Genomic DNA, 24,422 nt, shown 5'->3' on the forward strand with positions numbered 1-24,422 from the left:
GAAAATCTTATCCAAATTTAACGGTTTTTGAGTGAACAATTATTTGTAAAATTATTTTATTGTAGTATCTAACAATTTAACTAAAATGTTTGTATTTTGATCACTTCGATCGTTTAATAGATTAATACAAAATATTTTTAAACAACGAAATTTACAGTTTATTAAAAATAATATTTATCAAAAGAATTTACTGTTGTATTCAAGTAGTATTGTATGCTTGGGTTGGGAATGCAGAGTTAATATATAATTAATACACAATGATTACAAGTTAGGTTTAAATTTTTAAATACTGAAAATTAAATCAAAAAATTCATTTATAAAATTTAAAAGTCGAGCAAACAATGTATGTACTTTAAATGTTTAGTGATTTTAAAACCATTAATTAATTGGAGGAGTATAGATATAAACGCTCTTATATGGATTTGACGCTCCTTTTTATGTATTTCAAAAATTTTGAAATACTGGTAAAATTAGTGTGACCAGTTGTCACATTAGTATTGCATATCTATGTATGGATTTTTACTCATGTTAAGAGTCTTAATTTCCAATTGAACACAAACAATCTATACTCCAAAATGTGTGTTACTATTAACGTATGGCATAATTAACATCACTTATGACGTTTGACAATTGATTTGAAAACGTATTAATATTATACAGGCGCTGTAACATAGGGGAAAAAATGCTAAAATTACAGAATTACGGGTTCGACGCTTTTGGGCCACGTCTAGAATATTATACACGTGATAGTTGTAAATATATTGCTTGGTAAGTTCGAGTCGGAATGGTCGATTGGGATTTCTCTAATGGAGAATTGATATCGCACGCTTCTTCAGCTCGAACCTGAATCGTGATTTTCTCGTTATCATTATAAATATTAATGTAATACCCAAAAGGCGACCGTTTCAAAGGCAACGGCTAGTGTTAACCGAATACCTAAGCCTAGGCCTGTGAGTGTTTTATTATTATTATCGTCATTATAGATGAGGCGCTCTTAGCGCCGGCCGGTTGCGGTGGCGGTTGTTGTTGCGTGGCCATAACGTTTGGCGGATTCAAAGCGATGCGCGTGCGACCACCGCAGTTGCGTTACCCTCGTGATCGTCCGCGTACGTTCCCTGTAATAGCTCATTGGTCCCCGCCGACACCATAACTCGCGAGTTACGCGACCGCCAGTCGATAGTCGAGATCGTCCGTACGTTGTATTTTCGATCAGTCGCTTATTGCAGAGCCGCTTTCCCGCGCCAATCGCCTGCTTACTGCGAGGATACCTACCGGTACAGACGTTATTGGGTCGCGGTAAGGCCCGCCAGACTTATTGGCAACAACGCACCGAGGTACGATATTATTACTTGCAATATTATTCAGAGATGGACAAAAACTATCCAAACTATCAATAAGTGTTAAAATTAGATAATTATACAGGATTTATCTACGTCCAAATTTATTGTATTAAGATGTAAATGCATACAGGTAAAGTATGCAAGATTTCGCATCAATGTCCACCTCTGTTATTATAATTATTTACGGTGGTTTACTACTTATAGACCGTGATCGATTTCATCACGTCGAGTCCATATTGTCGTGTACTTAAGGTTTTGGCGCTTAATTTTTTTCTTCTTGTTCGTACCACATTCTAATGCGCCGACCATTAAAAACCCATTACGCCGCCGGACCTTAAGCTTCGCCGCCCCGTGTTGCTATCAATTTCTTATTTTCCGCGCATTTTGTTTCTTAAACGCGTTACATAATATGACGTTAGTGTAGTGTTATGCAACATATTAAAATATTATACATGGGTACTTTATACTTTTGCAGATCGCCATCTTATGTAGTATATTATAGTCGGCGAGCGTGCACGTGCATATTGTAATATAAGATCCAGACCGTTTTCCAATTACTATTACATTATTTTATATGTGTATGTACTCGTGTGTTCCCGCCGTCGTCGTCACATCCCATATATTTTGTAAAATTATCGAAAAACCCAAACGAACAAACATTTTAAAGATAACGAGAATAATCCGCGCAACGTGTATTGTTTCACAGGGTACATTTTTAAAAAAATATTTTTATTTTACATTATGGAATTTTTGCTCTACTGATTTATCACCCGCGAAAATTACCTTCCCGCCGACTGATTTCCCTCGTGTTGGTTTATATTTTGTTGGTCTGCTTTTGCAGAAACCTACGCATATAGTTTATACGTTTACCTGAACCGGTCATTATAAATATTAAAATGTGTATGACATTAATATAGCCTACGACAACACACGATTCACAAAGGACCGTAACAGTTATATGTGTGTTTATAATAATGTATCCATTGACATTATTGTATACAGCGCTTCAACAATATTTACCCGCGCAGTGTAAACAATATCGAGTAAAAAAACACAAAAAAAAACATTAAAATATGATTTACCTTTAGTCGTATACTTATATAATATATTCGGTACGGCTATAAAAGCCATTAGTTCTAATGTTACCTTTTGGTTTGCCAATGGTCACGAAAACTCAAGACCTCTAAACCGAATAGTGTCGAGTATTAGTTTTATGAGATAACAAGATAAAAAAATCTTATATTTATCTCTAAGCCCGCGAAACCTCAAAAAAACCTAACAGGTATTTATAGTTTCATGTTTAGCACATAATAACTTTGCTGAATGCGGTTGAAAAAATCCAAATTTGTTTTTAATATTATGTTTTAGTAATTTTTTAATCTTAGAACTTATTATTTGAATTTTATAAGAGAACGAATGGTAAAATATATATATAATTTTTTTTAAATATACTTCTCGATTATTTCAAGTTTCTTTTCAATCCTTGGACATCTTTACGTATTTATCCTCTTATGATATGGTGAAAAATAAATACCCATATTATACTAAATTGCACGGCAACTCTATTGTCTAGATGAGTTATATAATGTATTAAAACTTATTTTAAAGATTAAAATATAATCATGCTTAATAATATTTTTTTTATTCCGCTATAAATATTTTTCCAAAACCCTATGTAAGTAATTTACCATAATATACTAATTCGGAATATACCACTTATTCAAATAGCATCCCGTATAATAATCTACGAGTAAACAAGAGAAAATAGGGTTAAAAAATGCAGAAGGATAAACTATGCTTGATGCCAGATTTGCCTTATAAAAAATAAATAAGCATAATATTATTATGATTTTACTATGTATAATATAATATTTACACAACTCCGTTTTACCTGTTTTAACCGTTATTTTACTATACGCAGTGTAAAATATTAAATAAACTTATATAAGGTTTTTATTAATACTTTTATTTTTTTTTAGCTTGTCTCGTAATTAAAGGAAAAATTTTTTTTTTTTTTAATTCTTGATTTGCCCATTCTTGTCAGCTCACAATTTAAATCTCAGAATCATATTATCACAATTAAAAATGATTAGTTATTCGTGAGTATAGCTGTTAATATTTTTTTATAATTTGTTTTATACAGAACCAATTGGGGAGGTGACTGTTAATCACGTGACTTCTCCTAATATTTTTTTAAAAGGAATTAAAATTTTTGTTTGCCATTCTTAGAATTTTGTACTTTCAACTCTCAATTTATTTATGACAATTTATAATTTTATTTTATATATATATATTATAATGATAAATGAATAATAATATGCGTACTAGATTTTAAAGTGGATAAATACAGAACTCATTGGCGTCATTTGTAAACAAGGGTTTATTTTTTTACGAATTCATATTAATTGAGGAACACTTAAAATCGCATTAAATAATATAATATTATGTATGAATTAAAACAATATTTAATTAAACTATAGCTTTTTACCGAGAACTGCTCCAAGTAAGTATTATATTTCTTCGTAAGAAAAATTATTCTATTCAATTTTTAACGATAAATCAATACGGATATTCTAAATAATTATTTTGATTTTATTATACAAAGAATACATTTTAAGGTTCTATAATATACAATTTAAATGAATAAACTAAGTAGAATGCCAATAACGCGTTGATATCCAATTAATTGCTTAACGAATTGTGCATATTTAGGAGAAGTAGGAGAAACAGTTTGCAAACGTGTAGGAAGATCATTTTATTATATTGGTTGTAACGGACACGAAAATATAACGGTTATTTCTTATTAACCTCAGACGTTGCCATGCTCAAAATAAATTCATTCGTTAATTAAAACCACATTTCCAGCGTATTTTTTTAATTTAGTCCGGACAGAAATAATATGATTAAAAAATATAATAGCTAATTATTTTATTATCATTTCCCTAACCATTAGCCGCAAAAGCTTATTACATTTTTGTTCATGCTGTTATTTTATACTTAACTAGACTATCATATTGCTTAGTAAAGTTAAAATAAAAGTAAAAATATTACAGTAAAGTATTATCTTTTTCTACTTAACATTGGTAAATAAATGTAAAAAGTTATGATAAGTGTAAATAATAGTAGTTATTCGTAATTATTGTGACTATTATCGTTTAGGTGCACCATAATAATTATTTTTTCTTTATTTTTATACCACAAACTTCTTGTTTTTAGTGCGTACAACTTTTTGAGAACTATAATAACAATTTATTGAATGTATATTTAAAAATTATTCTAGATACTTTAAAAACGTTGCGAGGCGACTGAAGTTTCATAACTTTTTTTCATGTTTCTTAACCGATTTATACATCCAAGTTTTAACTATTCTGAGTAGCGTCCAACATCAGGTTAACATTACTTATGAATATATTTCCAAAACAACTTTTGTTATTTTACTCTGTAGTTTCGTTCGTTCTTCAATGACATATAAAACAATATATTTTGTATTTTAATACAAAGTTTTTAAATTAAATCGTAATTCGCGCGGGGCATTTATTATACATGCTTCTATCTAACAATGGCCTAAAAACCAAATTTCAACTTCATCGCTTCTGCTCCATAAGAGAAAAATCGTTCAGTTTAATTACCATGAACTAATTTTGAGACTTAAAAAATAAAAGTAGTCAGAACGTAGGTATAAAATATATTCACAAAATATCTTTTAAACAAAACTTGAATTCGACGTTTGTTTATTAAAGATACCCGTAAATCGCTAAAACTAAATATTACAATAAAGGAAATTTTTGATGAAATTTAAAAAAATGTTTGAGCTTGAAAGTATAATGTAATGAATTGTATGTAAGTTACATTAGGATTAAAAGTTTCCAAAATATTTTAACGACTTATATAGAACGTTTAATAGTGGTACATCAATTTTTTTTTTTAGATGTAGTGACTACTAAATATAATTTGATATTCTTTCTTCTTTTTCTTATGTTCGTTTTTCCGACCATCTTCTTAAATGTAATGACCGTACGTGAAATGCTTGGAGATTCTCCTTTCCTCATAATTTTGTTTTTTGACACGGGGTCTTGATTTATCTGTTTTCTCACTATTTCCTTTTTCCGACTCTGCTTTGGCCAAAACCTTCTTCCTGTTAACTCCTCTCATATTTCTCTGTATTTGTCTCGCTTATGTTTTGTGATTTTATTTATAAATTGCATTATTATATAGTGATTGTTGAAATATAATATTTTTCCTAAATAAAATAAAAATAACCAAAGATGGAAAATAATACATGATGTGGCAACAATAAAATAGAATAATTAAAATCTATCTATGTTCTGTGTTATTTTTTCGTGACTTATGATTGTCACTGCGTACGGTTTTATGAAATATGGCTGATATTGCGTAAAGTCCTTAGTCAAAGCTAGCGGTCTTTAATGACGACGTTAATTACTCAATAAAACATGTGGGCAATTAAAAAATATCTCAGAATAATTAAACCGGTATAGAATACATTAAGTATCATATTATTTTGTGTAAATCAATAGATTTGGCTTTGAAATCAAATATGTGAATAAAGCGTTCTGATATAATAACAATAATAAATTGTGGTTTTGGTTTTGTTTTGTTGTAAAATATGGCGTAGCACTTCTTCGCAAAGGCGGAGGGTTTGGAAGGGTCAAGCGCAGAATTCCATTTCTGTGTTTGCTCTATTATTCGGTCATGATAAACTAGACAGTTGGCTCGTACAATAAAATATGACTAGGTGAGCTGAAACTTTTAGACTCATGAGGCTAGTCGGAATATTTCTAAAATCTTTTGTTTTTCTATGTCGGATGCTGATGATTTTATGGAACTCATGCGATTGCGTTAATTACTTGTCCGGTGTAATGGAAATACGACATAGTTGTTATTTTGATTCATTTCATTTGATTGTATTGTCTCCAATCTTCAGTTGTTAATTGCCCGTTCAATTAACAGCCATTCGCGACTAATAGCCCATATCATGGTTTTTATGCATAAAACATGTTAGAGTGATGATAAGAGGCGATGCAAAACTTATGTTTTACACTTTTTTTTTTTGTCATTGAGGATTGAAGGGTTGTAGATGATTGAATGGTTTGTAGAAATGGCAAGAATACAATGTACATACATTAAGCACTACGCTTTTGTTGGCGGCTTGTATCGTCTGTACTTTATCGGGCATTGTGAGCTTTGCGGTGAAGACTAGACGTTATAGTATAGCTAAAAGGCTAATGTGAAACGCCTTTTGACGACGCATAACGAAACTCTCACGTGTAGTCGAGGTGAAGGTCGAAATACAATTCGGTTTAATCTTTAGACAAAATATTAAATAGGTCTACTCGGATAATGTTATACTCGGAATGGAGTAAAAGGAAATCAAACACACGAGAAAATAAAATCAAAACATGTTTATCACTGAGAGTTCGCAGCCTAATCCTTTAGTAGTAGCACTAGAAGCTTCGGAGAAAATGAAAAGGAAATTGCTTTCATTAAAATAGATTAATTTCTTGAAAACCTTTAACTTTATGTGGATAATTTTCAGATGTATCCAACCTTCAACTTATACCGGTGATTTATTAGTTTTGCTGTAGTTTAAATTATTACTTCTCAAAGTTTATTAATTATAATGTGTATATATATAATATATATTTATGCACTTAGAATTTTTTATTGTATCTATAATAACGGTTTTGTTGACTCTTATAGATCATAGTTAGTTGAAGAACGATGTATAGAAGATCTTGAATAGTCGAGTAACATACCGACAGGAATCAACAGCTTGCTATTTAAAAATACCACTATTAAACACTTACTTTTAAATTTACGTTGATATAAAATACTAAATACTGAATATATATATATACATACATATATTTATAAATATAATATGTAATAATTGTTGATTGAAGTATAAAGTGTAAGAAACAAAAAATAATGTTTAAATTTACTTTAAAAACTAGATTATTTTTGGAAAAAAATGCAATACTTTAAGAAACTAAACGATTGTTTTTTATACCTCTGTTTGTTAATTGCTATTATTATTATAGAGGTGATTTATTTTTTGAAAACGAAAATATTGTTTTACGATATTCATTAGTAGTTATTGATTTAAAGCGGGTTATGATCGGCACACTTTATTGCTATTAGGTACATACGAAACTTTATTGATTGGCGTTGAATAACTAGTTCAAGTAAGAATAAAAAAAAAACATATGTATAAACAACCGTTTAGTTGATTGAAGAGAACGAAAATACATTATTTGGTGTTTACATATAATTTGTATTCTGTTCGAGGCCACTCCAAAAAACGAGTATTGAATTTTTTGTTTTAGCTTTTAGTGTCATTAAATTCTTGAGGTTTTTTGTAATAATATATACAATAAAACTTTAATATTTCAGTTTGTCAGAGGGTGCGAAAAATGTGTTTAATGGAAGAAAATATGCGTTGAATACAAATTATACAACCGTGTACCTACGTTACGTTCCGTTTCTTTTGACTAAAATAAAATATTTTATGCGGTTGACATTCATTGTACTTTAAAACACATGTGTGGTACTATATCTACTACTAATGTAAGTACTCTTTCTATACAACTGAAACTTTTTTAATAGGATTAACTTTTTTATATGACTTATCATTTGCGTAACTACGACGAAGTACTTTTTAAAATCATTTGTTTCTTCTCTTAATTATGGAATTAGTTTACGAGGACTCTCAAACTTTATAAGAGATGTTGACTCTTTCATTTCGCATCTTTAATAGAATACATTTTTAACGAGTATATTAGCATAAAATTTCGAATATTATTCAATGTCAACCTCGAACACTTAATTTTCAAGCTAAATACCCTCGGGAAGCAAAATGGAGTTAGTTTACTACTTTAAAATGTTTATATTCTTAAATGTATATTATGATTAAAATACCTTAATAAAACAAGTAAATACTATTTCGATAAATTATTTACGTACTTTTCTACATTTTCTGTAGTTGACACACACATATTCAAATTCTCATTTATATTGTATAGGACATTACCACTTTACCTACATTCAAACTTAAATTTTGTTTGAATTAATTGAGGCAGAATTTTAACAATTATTCTTACACTATTTACTCATTAAACAATATAGTTTGTGGCACTTTAAAGTCAGCAAACCAAGTTTTCCGTGCAATAGATAAAGATAAATTTATTAAACCCGTATCGCGCAACAATCTTAACGATTCCAGTGATCTTAATTTTGGAGTCAATATCCGCTACTCTAAATTATTTTAATGATATACTTTCTACATATTTACGGAGCCCGACGTCAAATTGCTAAAGTTAAGAATATGTATAAACTATTTAATTTACGGCGAATTTTAATCGATCATCTCTAAGACTCCGAAATATATCTCGTTGAACACAGTACCGTCAACTGATCACGTATAGTGATTTACAACTCAAGTCCAGTTAGCCGACCCTCGTACCTTCGCACCATTAACCGCATAAACATATGGTCGAATCTATGTAAAATGCCACAGCACTTAACGTATGCGCGTTTGTTAGTACGTTGCGGCAAAGGGACCATCATGATTTGGACGGTTCGTTGAATCGATTACTATGGCCGTAAATATACTGGAAATGTTATCTGGGAGCACTTTCGCCCAACGTATCCATTATCGCGGACGACGGTCTCTACTCGGGCATTTTTAACATTTTTGCGCGCGTGTCTCAAGAACACGAATGGTGGCGCGACCATGCATGTTTTATTTTCTCGGGTCAGTTGCATTCACCGACCCTTGGGTGTGATCAGTTATTCAAAGCAAATACCACGTTTGGCCGGTTATTCCGCAAAAAGGCCTACTTACTCTCGATAACCGACAGCTATAACTATCTCTATCAACAGCATTCGAACGCGAATCAGCAATTAAGAGGGTCGCGGTCCGATGATCCCTTCTCGGAGGCCGAACAATAGCAATTTGCATACGTTTAACGCTCGGCCATTGCTTTTTCCACCGTTTTAACAACAACGTGACATATAATTGACGAGGTACGCGTGCATTCACCTCGTGCAAAAGAAATAACCGTTTGCAGTATGGTGAACTTGGTCGACTGGCTTTCTCGTCACTTAGTAAATGCACCAGACAGTTTTACGATGAAACGCATAGTGTCTTGTACGATTTTCAGTCGAACCGGAGGAGAAAAAATTGTATTGACTCGAGTACGTATCGAATATGACATTCGATTGGAGCGAGGAACGAACATCTTTGAATTGTCACGTATCAAAAACACTGCACGTTTGAACTTGGAAAACACTCGGCGGAGTCTTTCGGTCGGATCCGCGTTGTCGGAAAACTCAATACAACGACGGCCGTAACAGAGTTTCTTTTTGCTGCGAAATTGACGCTTAAAAAATATTTTGACATTTACCGTGTTTTACGTACGGCCGTGTCATGTTGTAATAAACTGAGTACAAAAGTTGCGATAGAGATATCGTGTTTTATTCAAAGTGAAAACTTTCTTTTCAGACAGTGTCGAGTGTACACAATAGACGGGGCGGATACAGGAAAAATAAAAACAAATCCCCCCTCCCCCCCCCAAAAAAAAACCGAAAGAAATTAAGGCGCAAAAGAAAGTTCGAAGCTATTAAAGGACATCTCCCAATAACGTGGCCATAACTTTTCCTATTAGTCGAGGTGTTTCAATATTGTGGGACCATCGTAAAGCCATGCTATCCCACAGTCATATCCAGTCTCCGCTCGTCTCCGGTACACCCTACCCGGCCACCCGTACCCTCTTCCCGGCCGCCATCCGAGAAATTACTCAAAACTTTCATATTGGGCTTTATTAAAGTTTTGTCAGAGTTTCGCTATTTCACTCCTTTGGCGACTACACCTATTCCATTTTTTTCCGCGTTTCCACGGTACACAGCCCTCCCTCCGTGCCGTTCCCATGTCGTTTCAACTGTCTCCGTGCTCTTTTATTTATATTATAGTATACTTTTTATATGTATATGTATTTATACTATTATGTATCCAGAAACGGCTGCACTGTCCCTTGACCTAAACGCAAAACGAAGTCGCGTCACGTATCATTGGCCGACCACCGTTCCCACGCCGCAAACTTCCTTAAGCAACCTTATTCATAAATATAACTCTATTATACATTTTATATATATATATATATATATATATATATATTATATAAAAACCATGTTTGTCTCTGCCGACCACGTTTGTACATCCCAAACTCTTGGCTGGACCTAACGCCATTGTGTTTGGTTTGCTATTCTGCTAACTTCGTAATAAAACGTTATTAGGTACTGACAAGATCGCGTGATAAAGCACTCCACACATGTCAACCAATAAAGTTTTACACATTGATAATAATATTTTTGGTTATAAATTATAAGGCGAGATTCCGTATACTGCATCTGGTGCCCGAGGTTTGTGTTTAAAACAGTCGTGTCACGTGTGTAGTAGATGTGCGGTTGTGAATAGACCGAAAGGATTAGTTTCATATTGTTCGACAGTTCATACATATATATATATATATATATATATATATATTATTAAGGACTAATGCAACATAATCTTCAGCGATTTCGATCATTTTTAAACAAGGAGGACTTAAAGTGCTCAAGTCTAACGTGAACGACAAAAAGGGTATTCAGCGCGAGGCGCTGTAAATCATAATTTAACTCTTGTGTGCTACCCCGCGCGCGCCACCCAAGTAAATATGACCGTCATACCTTGTCATGGGTATAGGATTACAGACATGAGAAATTGGTTTGAGCAGTCATTTTTATCCATCAACCGATATAGGCATTCAGTTCAGTGTTTTTTTTTTCTTGTTTAATGCTCGTTCACGGATTTTCGGTTTGACTATTACCGATATTTCATCTCAAACAATACTATTACTCATCTTAAGTATCACATTTAGAAAAAAAAAAATTATTTAAGTACATACAACGTTATTTTTTTACTTATGCAAACATAGTAATAAACTTTTACGGCTTCAATAAAGGTTTAAAGTGTATACGTAAAAAATGTAATGCATATGACACAGTAAAATCGAATTAGATGTTGTGTTCGTCCGTCTAACTTAGTAGTACTTCGTTACCATGGTTACCGATATAAATTACAACAATATAGTAAAAATGATAAGCAAAAAGTTCCCAAACAGATCCATCAAATATAATATTTTTAATCAAAATAAAATTTAAGTATAATACAGATTTTGTTTTTAAAGTAAAAAAAATAAATGTTACACTACTGTAGGTGAGATTACATTTTGTATAAAATATAAAATTGTTTCGATGCTGCTAGTAATAGCTAATGTTGTTAAAAGCCTAAAATCTTTTATAATGTTCGAGTATAAGTGAAAATGTTATAAATCTCCTACGCAGAATTCGGTAAGATGATTATGTATTACTTTGGTACTTACGCAGTATTCGTTAAAATATATTTGCCATGATTTAGATAAACAGATTTTACTGAGTATTTTCCACTATTCACGTTTCATTGTTATACACCTACACTTAAAGAAATCTTCACTGATAGTAGAAAACGATGGGAAAACTCTAAAGTAAAGGGTCAGCAATAAAAAGTCAGTATACTTGGTAAATTTGCACGGTGGTAAAACTTTTTTTTTTAGCATACGCTAGACGTTTTAAGGCAATGTACAAATTATTTACAAATATTACTACGCCTTAACCTATTTTAGGGATAACCTTTTATGAAGTCTCTGTTATACCGTCATTGCGTAGCACGCCCGTTTTACATTATATAGAAAAGAAGGTCTCTGACACTCAAATAAATGCACTGTACGCACAATATAATTTAGGTGTTCCGAGAAAAACGTACACAAACAGCAAAAAAATGAAAACGGAAACGGCAAAACGAATATTATAAAAAACATTTTCACCTGTTTCAAACATTTATCTTGAACGTTGAGCTGTCGTGTACAAGCCTGTACATCGAGTAACAATATTTGTGTTATATATTTTATTGTTATTATATACCATACAAAGTAACTATTATTTTACTCGTAACTAAATCATTGTGATCTCATATTTATGTGTAGTCATTAATCATTATCATTATTACATTGTATGCGAAATGCATTGTTACTGTATTTATCATAAACCTAAAAATAAAAAAAGTCATACACAAGTTTCAAATAGTTTTACAGAATGTATTATGAGTATAAACCATAAGAAGCAGCATCAATGTTATAAACAATACTAATAATTATACTCACTGCTCGATGGTTGGAGCATTACATACGCATCTATTGAATAGTTTTCTTGCCCTTTTTTTCATAATAAACATTTTTTTATCATGACGTTTCGATTAAAAGTTTAATATCTAACAAATATTAAGCAGCTAAGTTATATTTTTGAGTAGTTGTTTAATGCTTGACGTGAATCAAATTTTTATCTTGCAGTCATAAATATAAATTACACGATAAGTATAGATAGTAATATTATGCAGTAAAGTACATAGTTAAATAATGTTTTATAAATAAAACGTTAGTTAAACATGTGTATACTACGAACACGGTAAAGTATTATTGTTCTAAGAAAATTATGTGGGAAAAGTCAAAACAGTTCTAGACCGAAGTTGCAAATTGGGAGTTAAGGACACATATATACGGGTATTAAGTGCAGTACGCTCTTCCAACTTACTTGTCATCTAAAATATAATAGCTTACGTTCATATTTGCAAATAAATTGCTTACTCTTCCGTCAAGAAAACATAAATACCTGTTACTGCTTGAGAAATGTATGCGTCGTCTAACAAAGTTAAGCTTATTTTTTTTTTGTCGTAACAACCACGCATTTTATGCAATATCATTATTTAATAATAATGCATTATTACATTGAGTCAACACTCGGCTCAATTCTCGTGTGCTCTACATTTTTTATTCGGTAAATTTGTACTTTAATATGAAAAGTTATAAAAAAAATATCAAAAAAAGTAAACATAAATAGTGTTGTTATGCAGAAAATACTGATTATGTTATATATTTTTATACTGCCGAAACACGGATCATGAATAGCAGGAAATTTAGTACGAGTTTAGGGTACAACGATAGTTATAATATTAGTTAGGAATCTGAACCCAATCTAAACTTAAAATATCCATATTGTAAAAATGTGAAGCAATATGATAATTTTTAAAGTACTCTTCTTAAGGACAACGTCAGCTTTAAAAGTCAACTGTGGTTTAAATCAAGGAGATGAGCTCTCCCCAACTTTATTTAACCGAGACTTGGAAAAGTTAAACGATGTTCTTAAGTAATTCGAAGAATCGAAATAATAGGCAAGGAAACTGTTTTAGCGTAAGATGATAATATAATTATTTTTAACACAAAACCGGAAGTTACATTTTCACATATCAAAATAATATAAGCCAGTTAAAACATGGAATTATACACCAATGAGAAAAAGACTAAAATTATGGTATTGTCTAGAAGAGATGTAAACCAATCTAATCAAAAAGTGGGAAATCTGAGTATTTTAAAAGTGTACCATCCGTTACAAAAGGTAAAGAGTTTAAATACACGCTGTACATGGGTATTTATATAAGTAATAGTAATAACATTCATAAGGAAATAAACGAAAAAATATCAAATGGAAATTAATGCCATCATAGCATAAATAAGTTGCTAAAAACTAAACTACTATCAAGAAAATCAAAAAGTACCCTATATGCAACCTATATTAGATCAATAGTGGCATATGTGTGTGAAACCTGGTCCACGACAAAAGAAGAAGATTATAGAAAACTTGCGGTATCGAAAGGAAAATTTTACGAAACATTTTTGACTCTGTATACAATGGTGACCTAGGAAGATACGAAAGGAGCCAATATAAAGAAGAGCTACATCGCCTTTATAGAAAACTAAATATTCTCACATTAGTAAGATGTAAACGATTGGAATGGTTGAGGCATTTGTGGAGTCTAGATAGCGAATGGGGATGTGTTAACGAATGATGTGATAGGACTAATAAACAAGAGACGACTGCTCGGTAGACCAAGGACCAGATGGAAAGACACTGTGGTAAAAGATATAAGACTGGTAGAAGACAATGCAATAATAGAATGGGCATTGAATGGAGATAGATGGAGAGGCTTACTAGTCACAGCGCCGATCCCTAATGGACCGTTAATCCGTTGAAAAATAAAAAGTCTAGACTATTTGGTCGCCAAAAGTGGTACTATACTCTTTGTTTATTTTGGTCTAGCCAGCTCGTATCCTCTTACCTTTTGTATTTTAGATTTTATTAAATCAGACACGTGGAGTTAAATTAAACTATTACCGAACATAAAATACAACTCTAACGGGTATGGAAGCAGTTTTTCCCCATTTTTTAAATGCGTTTTGCGATTATAGTCGGTTCCGCAGCAGTAAAAACGTTTACTGGGATCACTGAAGAGTGTAGAGCGTCCCTAGGTTAAAAACAATAATCCTCGACCCTATTTATTTTCCCGGCAATGGAAACAAATCGCGTCATTTTTCACTTTGGATGTTTTTCATTTTCCGTTCGAATTTTTTTTTTCTCCTCTCAGTTGACTCCCTGACCTGAGCAATGGAATTGATATAACAGTAATAATAATATATGCGTATGCACTTTGGATGTAGCCAGACCGGCGACAAAAGGTATAGCAGCAACAATGATAGTGAGCTAGAGGAGGGCAGAATGGGGAGAGGGGGGTTATGGAAATATAATACGGAAATCCGGCACATCGCTTTTCGGCCGCTGTCGTGGAAGGAATTGAATAGTGGAAAAAAACTATTAGGCGACTTTTATTCAGGTCTTGTCCCGCGACGCAACAATCTTTTCACGGTGACATTATTATTTTCTTATTCTTTTTTTCCTATACGCCACCGTCGTCTTTCTTTTTACCTATTTTAGGCTGACTGTCGTTAAAGACATAGTGGCAAATTGAATTCGGATGTGTCTCGTACCTCGGTGTCTCTTTCGTTCTTTTTTTACCAGCAACCGTCACATATACACTCTCCTGTGTAAATTGAAAATCATACAATTTTACAGTAAAAGTTGTAAAATTGATAAGTATTATTTTTTTTTTTTTTTGTAGTATCTAAACTCACATACATGTACTTGAATCGACGCAGAGTTAACTAAAGAGTCACAATCACACATAAAGAACTTGCGACTTTCTTATCATATATTATAATACCCACTGGAATTGCTAACAACTTATCATTGTAACCGTGAGAGAAAAATAAATCCATAAAGCATACTTATTTAAAAATAAAAATAAATAATGACCCAATAATATTATATACACCTTATCTCATTGGTAATAACTGAAACGCGCAAAATTGACGTACAGTTATAATAAATTTAACTAATCATATACTGACCCCTAGATTTCCTTCGAGAAACACTATTTTGTCATGATACATTTTCGATGAGAATATGGGATTTCCAGGAAGCTCGATGAATAGTATATAATATACCTTATCTTGCACTCTCGGAAATGCATTTTTCAGTGTTAGAAATAGCAGAAAATACAAATATAAATAATTACATCTAAAATGTATGGAAAATGGCGAAAACACCTGTAATATTACACTACAGGTATTTAGATGGCTTCATTAAATGATTATTATCTACTGAAATACTAAACTTACTATGAAATGACATAATTTCATTTGTATTTCTACGTTGATTTGGTCCCTAAAAACATTTTATCTTGAAAGATAGCTAAAAAAGATTTTTCAAAATGTTTTGTTTGAAATTCAAGAACACAATATTATTTTGCCTGGGTTTTGGCTTTTGAAATTAGTATGTTAGAGTTTCGTTTTAAGTACTTGATGAATGTTTTCATTTATTGAGAAGTCATTGAAGTATCCAATTATATTTATATTCTTTTCAATTACTGATTTTGTACCGAAGTCGAGTTCGATATTCAATACATATCAGCGATATTCAACAAAAGCATTCTGATATTGTAAAACCAAACATATAATAAATTATATTTATACTTTTGTGAATTTGTGAGACCCAAGTAGTGTTCTTTAATTATATTTTCGTTTGGTACGTTTACATGATTAGTTTGTTACATATTGTATTATATCCCAAGCAGAGCCTCCTTTAAAAAATAATGTTATTTTTCCACTCATCAATATCTGAACTTTTTGTTAGAAGAAATTTAATTAATTTTTAAAAAAAAATACTTACCGAATTTTCAGAAATGTTATTTTAGTTTCTTTTAAAAAAGTAATTAATAACGAAAAGAGTTTCTAAAATATTTTATTTTTACTTATTTAATAAAAGTTCCTTTTAATATTTGTTCGACTCGATTTACTCACTTAATAACTTAGATTGACCTGGGTTATGACAATATTAAATTTAGTCGTAATGTTTTAAAAGCAGAACATATTGGAATTCGGACCACGTAGACTATGCGTTTGATACACAAATAATATTGTCATTAAAAACAAGTTAAGAATGACTCATGCACTTACTTTTTAGATTGTAATGGATTTATCTATAGTTATAAATTGAATCGGTCGTTTCAAAAACGACATGTCACCGATTTTTCAAAAATTATTTTTTGTCAATTTTGATAATAATATATATTTAGTTACGTATTCTGTGTAAAAACTACATTTTTTTATTATATTTTATTTTATTTAAAAAAATAATATCAGTTTGTGCAATAATATTAATAACATTTCTGTGTTCATTCATTTTATTTATGTGATAAATTTCTATTCCCTGTAAAAACAACGCAAATCAAATATGTTTTTTCTCAATTTAATGAATTATGGTCAAAGTTAGACTATTTAAAACTATAGATTATGAATATCAGAAATTTTAAAAATAAATTAGTAAATAGGTGTAAGTGCAAAATAAGTTGAATTTCTGGAGTAATGAAGTTTTTTGTGTGATTAATGTAAACAACTCTTAACAGAACAGAAAGCCCGATAATAATTAAATTTGAGTTTATGAGTGGTAACAATTTGATAGTTTATGTGAAAACGATAGTGCAATACAATAGTATTTTACTATATATATTAAGTACCTGCTAATCATTTATCTATTATAAACTTAAACCCCTCTATAAATCGTTATGTAAGAAATTACTTTTATGATTAAAATTTTAAAAAGCTTTAGCAATATCCAAGAAAAATATACTTATACCAAGAGGTTCTTATGGGTTTTGTATGTTTACTTTTATTCAACTCACAGTTTCTATACATATTTAACAGTTTTAACTATAAGCAAAAGATAATTTATTAAAAAGAAACTGATATTTTTAAAAACCGTTAAGACAAATTATAAAATATTATAACACCAGTTTTTTGTATAAATTAAAAATAAATATTATTAAATTTCAAACGTTGTTTTATGATTATATTTTTAATGTTTGCGAAGATTAAAATTGGTGATACTTGATACTTATAAAGATGACGTATCATTTTTTATTCAATCTAAAAAAATTACACTCCACAAATGTTAAGTGCCATAATATCATGTTTCCAGTGATGACAATAAATTCGTTAAGACCTGGTAATTTTTACTATTAGTCAAATACAGACATCTACTATTATATAAATATATAGATATATTTTATAGACATCATTTTGTTAAAACGATCTGAGCAAGACAAAATGTGAAAAGTTATTACAGACGACACAGGTGCTGCATACAGACACCTTTCTGTGCTTTACAAGTAAAGAAACAAACATCTTTTCTTATTTGTATATTTTTATATAATATAAGCCATGTGTTACCTAACGTTTGAATCGTGTGTATATGTGTTATTACTTGAAACATAATCCACCGAGTTTATTGTGAGTGTTCAAGGATCGCTAATATAGAATTTTTTTTTAATTTAATTTCTGTACTAACAAGTAAAATATTTTAAAAATATAAGTGATGTCTATTTTTTCCTTTTTGAAAGATTCTAATTAAACTTAATCTAAGATATGCAAATTATGTTAAACTTGAAATTAAATTATATATGGGCACTATAAAAATCTTTAAAATCCTCTTGGTATTAAAATAACTAAAACATATTGTATCGATGATACATTATGATAAAAACATTTATAAATAAAATTAAATATTGTCGATTAACTGTAAAAAAATATGCTTGTATTGTTTTATAATAAAATACTTCATCGAAAGAAATTGTGTGGGGGCTCTGAAGGGGTTTGGGGGTTTTACTTCCGAAGCCTCATTCTCTTCTTTTTAGTAAGTTACATCGAAGCACATGCATCATAACTTGTATAAATGCGATTTACTGAAAGCTGTGACTACATTATATTGATTATAAACTGTCGCGTTGTCTAAATTAATTTTACAAATTAGTTTAGTGTGTAATTTAATAACGTTCAGTCAGAAAATCCTTGTAACATAGCATGGCTAATGATAATGATATAGGATTATTGTTTGTTTTACTGGAGCGAACGTGTTGATTAATAACATTAATAACGTAAGTGAATAAATGAAAAATAGTAGCACATTGATTTGTACAAAAAAAGATACTACAAATTTCATTTAAAATAAGAATTTGTTCTATTTTTGTTTATTATGATTAATAATGTACTGGAGTATTGCAGTACTTAGAATAATACATAGGTAGTACACATTATTGTATGCTAGTAGTTAATGAAATTTCATTTAGGAAGTGTTTATATTTTACACATTATTTTAAATCTTAGTATTAACTGGGTCGTTTATTGTAAAAGTGGTGTAACTTCAAATTTTTAAAATACACATATACTTGGGTAATGGAATCACATTTAGTTATCTTTCAATATAAAGGAGAAACAACTTCAATAAATGCAAAAGTAAATAAAACGTAGAAAACACTGAATGAATATTTGTATGGTTTTTGATACACATTAATTTACAAAAAGCTCGTTGTTTCAAAGTTCAATTAAAAGGAGATAATTTTTTACAATAAACGATACAATTATTAGAGCGAACGTTTTTAGATTTTGTAAACATTAAGTCGGTCATTTAAATATTATTACTTATTAGTTCCGATGCGTTACAATTCTGTGCTTATAATTATTTATGTTTTTTTTTGTACACCAGACATAGTACTTCGAAGGTTCTTCATTGGGCTATACATTTAAACTATTCCCCCTTCTTAAAATCAAGTAGAACACTAAAAAAACATATTATTTATCAATTTAAAACACTCAACTTTTTCCAAAAATTTAGTCCACATGTGTTGGGTATTTAAATGTGTTATGTATACAGGTTTTCAGTACGTTAAAAGCCGTATACAAATGTAATGCTTCGAAATGAATTACAATCGTTACCTTGAGTAAATAGAATTGTAGTGTTATTAAGTTAAAAGTTCAAATCCCCATTTCTCTCGAAATACATTTAACTCGTAAGCCTCTCGATGTGCAATGTGCATACAATCGTCAATGTAAATGTTAACGTTATAATAATTAAGAGAAAATGTAACTGTTAATCCCTGAAAATTCTATTCGAACGTATTATGCACCGTTCGACGGGAACTCGTTTTCACTCTTGGTGAGTTAATTACTCAATACAATACAAATTAACATACTAGTACAATTAACTAAAGTAAACTTTTTCCTAAAACACGATCCTCCTTTCCACTAAATTCAGATTCCTTTTAAGCCAAAAATAGATAAATACTAGTGAAGGGAACCTAAGTTAGATAAGCTTTCAGTAAAGGTGATCACAGTTAATTTAAAATGAACATTGGTCAATCAGACTTGTCAAAAATAAATGTAAAGTTTTAATAAGACCAAAACAAATCAAATAATTATTATTGTTTTAAAATTCTCTTCGGGGAATTCATACCAAAAACATACGTTTTCGTAATAATATCTAAAAATTGTACCTACACGTTACTTATATAGGTATCTATATATATATAAAAATGAATGTATGTGTGTTTGTCCTTTATGCATTAGTACACCATTCATCCGATCGCCATGAAACTTTGGGAAGTTGTTAAGTACACTCCCGCGAAGATAACTGGTATAGTACTTTTCGAAAATTCCACTCCTAAGGGTGGCCTCAAACACAAATTTTGTACTTTGAATACAAAATATTTTTAATTGCTAACCCAAAACAAACACTTGGTTTGTAACCATGGTAACCACGATACTCGAGCGAATGATAGGTGATGATTAAAGGAACAGTACGATTCTGGAGACGCTTTTCACGATTGGAACTGGATCTGAAACTTTAATAATAATATATAAATATTTGAGCTTTTGGTGACTCTAGATTATCTTTAGACTAATATTTACCGAGTTATAATACATGATAATTTATATTAAAAATACCGTTCATATATTTGTATGAAAACAATTAATAAATTAAACAAAATAGTATTACTCTGTTAAAATAATAACCATGAATTTACTTGTTATCCAAACGCGCTTTAATTCTGAAGAGTATAATATCAATAATTCTAAGTAAAGTTTTATAATGAGGAGTGTTATTTTTCGTTCCACAATAATAACTCATTTAAGATCATTATCTTTTTTTTATTTAATATTATTTTGTTCTCGTGGCGAGTCCCTTAGCAACACTTTAGTAGAAGATGTTACTTTTCAAAACGATAATTGTTTGCTCTTTGTTTTCTTATTTGTTTTTTAGTGATTTATCATGGATTTTAGCTTCGCTGCGGAGCTAACTTAATTGTCATTAACAATTGTCTATTAGATCAACAAATAATTCTATAAATTCAAAACGCTTTGCGTCTAGCTCTAGAGTAATACTAAACCACTTAAACGTATCTTTTTTTAATACAGAGGCGCAATCTAGCATAATTTTTCATACATATAAGTTATTTTATTGAAACTTTGTACTTTTTCTGATAGGCATAATGTTAAAAATATATAATATTGTAAACATTATATTTGTGTAACAATTGTATTAGTTAGCTAGTTTCATATTATCTTATACATACAATATACATATACATATAATAATATATTTATACAAAATATTGTTCTTCTTTTACGGATTTCAAGTAAGTTCAACGTTGTTGAATATTACATTTGCAGCAAAAAGTCTAATACGTCCCACATTTTATTTGTTTTATAAAATTAATCGAAATAAAAAATAAATAAATTTATTTTAAATTAATGAGCGTAAGGTTCTGACAGCTACAGAGTTAAACCACAAATAATAAAATAAAACAAAAACAGGAAACTTTTTTCTAGGTACCACACGAATAATAATAACAGTGAAGTTAAAATCCGTTAAGTCAATATAGGTTTGTCATGTTTCGCTTGTAACACAATATTGATAGCACGATAGCGCATCAAATATTAAAAATGCATTGAATTACAACAAATAAAATATTATGTACGTATTTTGAAATCCAACGATTTTTATCGTGTGCGTGTGGCTAATGTATGTGGAACTTTAAAACACCCCAACGATAAAATATCATTTGACGTGCCTTTAATGAAATACGCAAATTACAGTGATCATCAAAGAAAACCTTATCGCATAACAAATAATAAATTATATTTTTCTGTAATGAAGTATAAAGTATCAATATTAAGGTAAATTTTGAAAGTTTTATTTTTTTACGTAGGTAGCATACAATGTGAAAAGTGGATGGTTTCTGCATAATTCGAGTATATTTATTTTTTTCTCATTTTTGAACTAGCAGTCATCAAATAAGTGCCGTCACCAAGAACTACCTAGATCTTATAATATTTTATTTACACACATTTCATAAAAAGTTTGAGAAATTAAATTTGAAACATTTTATCAAATAATGAAAATTAATAACCTTACTAACTTCCTTGCGCGAATGAAGAAGAAACACATAATTATACTATTTACTGAATCATCATTATCATACAATTTTATTTTTCATTTAATTAAATGTTTACAGAAAAGTATTTACGAGCCTTTTTTAAATATTAATTATTAAAAAATACAATAATATATATCTCGTTATTATTTTTTGTAATATGAACTAAAGTGTTTTTATTTAACTATACCTTTGGACTTTTAAGACTAATAGACCCAAGGTTAATAATAAAATTACTAATATTTAAAATGATGAGGCATCACAGCGTTAAGAGTCCAGAGACATTTTTAATACATTAGATGCGTCATAATAACGTTTCACTGGAGTTAAAATTATTTAAGACATTTAAGTAAAGCGATAACATTAAATACATAATTGGAGGTGTCAATGTCACTGTTCTAATATTAGCGCGTGTCAGTTGTTTAAAATTAATGCTATAATGATAAGTGGTTATTATTGTATTTAAACGAGTTCACCGATGAGCCCAATCGAATATAATATAATGTTATCAGAATATAATATAAACATAGAAAGATATATTGGCGTAATGTTCATACGCCGCAACAATAAAAAGATAAATTAATGTTTTTAGCAAAGTAAATTTGAAAAATGACCAAAGCAATTTGAGACTGAAGTACAAATAAACAACAGACAGTTAAACAGTGGCTATTATACAATAACCAAATGATTTTTTGAAAACATTTTCATTTTTATTTATAGAAGACAGGAGTAGACTATAAAAAGAAATGTTCCAGTCGCAATATTGTTAATGTATTACAAAGCGAATTTTTGTTGCTGAACATACTATAAAAAAATAACCTCAAATGCGAAGATTGCTATCTGTAGCTACATTCGTTGCACTTTTCAAATTATTGTTCTTTTCATAATCATCATGAATACCACATTTTTCTTTCAAAAAGACTGGCATTGTCTCATGATAATATATCAAAAGTGTAACGGGTACTTTTGATCAGTAGATTAACACAATGTGTAGGTGTTGTTAATACAAATTAACTCCTTCAAGATTAGTGTAATACTAAAAACTCCATAAACTCTTAGTACTATCTCGCGTTACCATTGTTGTACTTATAATATTAAACGACGATTTAATTTAAAACTAAAACGAGAAGATGTATTATGAGTAATATTATAATGTTGAAGTAATATTATAACGCTTTCCAGTTGAACAAAATAGTGTAAAGATGTATTCAATGGATACGAGCATATTGATTCGGCGTGGAAGTATCTAGAAATATTACAACAAAGCTAAATCTTTTGTTTACTACATATTTTACTAGAAGTATATCAAATATATAAAAATCAAATACAATAAACTTATTTTCATTATTTCTTCTCTCAGTTTTACTGTTGTCAGTTGTGTGTTATTTCCTTTATCGTATCTGTGTGTGATCTTAACAGCATCCATATTTTCTATTTACTTCGAATTTTATAATACCAAAAAAAAACTTCCATACTTAATTCTCTTCAATTTTTGTTTTTCTCGTATTATTTCTAGTGTAGGTTCGTTTGTTTTAATTTTTAATTTCGTAGTTCGCGATATACATGTTAAAATTTGTTTTTCACACGAGATATATCTATATAATAATCATGCTACCATGTTAGTGGCTAATAACAAAAGGGTGTAATGATAATCAATAAAAATCTCATTAGAACTATAATTCCAAAGGTTTCCTTCAAATTCAAAATCAGAATAGTAAAAATCGATATTATTAAGGGATTTAATCGCGATTGTTTTCCCCATTTGTTTGAATACAATTTGCGCAACCTACCGACAAACTTTGAATACTCTGATCTTATTTCTCGTTTGATATATATATATATATATTATAATTTACCTCTAATCCATTGATAGTAGGGTCGATTCAGCAAACAACAATAACGAAAGAGTTTATCATTCGGAGAAAGACGGATATTTTCTTCTACTGGTGATGGAAAGATGTACAAATCTGTATCATCGTTTAGACGCGAGACCACTTCAGGCAAGTCTGATTGGCTGTTTTCGATAAATTTTAAAACCACGACGGATAATACGATGAGAAGACAGCACGACAACAGTCCAGTAACGAGAATCAGCTCTCTGCTCGTAAAAAGTTTACTGAGCGCGGCCAAAGAATAGTTTTCCAACTTCTGTTTGGAGGAAACGTCCCGAGTCAAAACTCTAATAGTCCAACTAAACAGATCTCGAAAATTACTTGGACGATAAATTGCGTAACTAGAAAATGTTTCGAAAGTGAGGTGTATAATATTAAATT

At 30.1% G+C, this 24,422-nt stretch overlaps 1 protein-coding gene across 1 annotated transcript in view; it reads left to right on the forward strand.

Moving 5' to 3' along the window:
• Positions 1-1,096: 1,096 nt before the first annotated feature.
• The window catches only part of LOC126838332 (acid sphingomyelinase-like phosphodiesterase 3a), a 116,171-nt gene continuing 92,845 nt past the window's right edge, over positions 1,097-24,422 (forward strand). Inside the window, exon 1 of the mRNA XM_050572672.1 lies at positions 1,097-1,334. The gene's annotated coding sequence lies outside the window, so the exon portion shown is untranslated. The remainder of the gene's footprint in view (positions 1,335-24,422) is intronic.

Source organism: Adelges cooleyi, unplaced genomic scaffold, assembly GCF_023614345.1.
Source record: "Adelges cooleyi isolate 19-005CV unplaced genomic scaffold, UGA_ACOO_1.1 ACOO_flye_CR_arks_rails_tigmint_CR_PRNA_30, whole genome shotgun sequence".
Classification (NCBI taxonomy): Eukaryota; Metazoa; Arthropoda; class Insecta; order Hemiptera; family Adelgidae; genus Adelges; species Adelges cooleyi.